Here is a 380-nt window from a genome sequence, read left to right as displayed (position 1 = left end):
GCCCTTTCCCTAACTGCCGGAACTGCTATACGACTTCTGATGTGTAGCACATATAATCGTCAACTAACCCCCTTTACACTTTTTTCTATTACACCTTTCTATAGTGGTATATGATCTTTGTTTTGTAACTAGCGATCCTGGACGAAAAGCTCAGAACGACAACACCCTGCAGAACCAAGGTCTATATATTGTATAGACCTTGTGCAGAAAGACCACAAGTGGTGGCGGGAAATAGCACAGTGCATCGGAGAGCGGATCCCAGACTATGCAGCAGCCGTCTAGGAATCAATTAGCCCATAACGATAGCAACTTGTATCTGTAAAATTAATCTGAATTTTGTAAATATCTAAATTTCACAGCAATGCATATGGAAAAAAAAC

This window comes from Penaeus monodon, chromosome 23 (genome assembly GCF_015228065.2).
Source record: "Penaeus monodon isolate SGIC_2016 chromosome 23, NSTDA_Pmon_1, whole genome shotgun sequence".
Lineage (NCBI taxonomy): Eukaryota > Metazoa > Arthropoda > Malacostraca > Decapoda > Penaeidae > Penaeus > Penaeus monodon.
The sequence above is the reverse complement of the archived record's forward strand: the minus strand, read 5'-3'. Positions refer to the sequence as shown.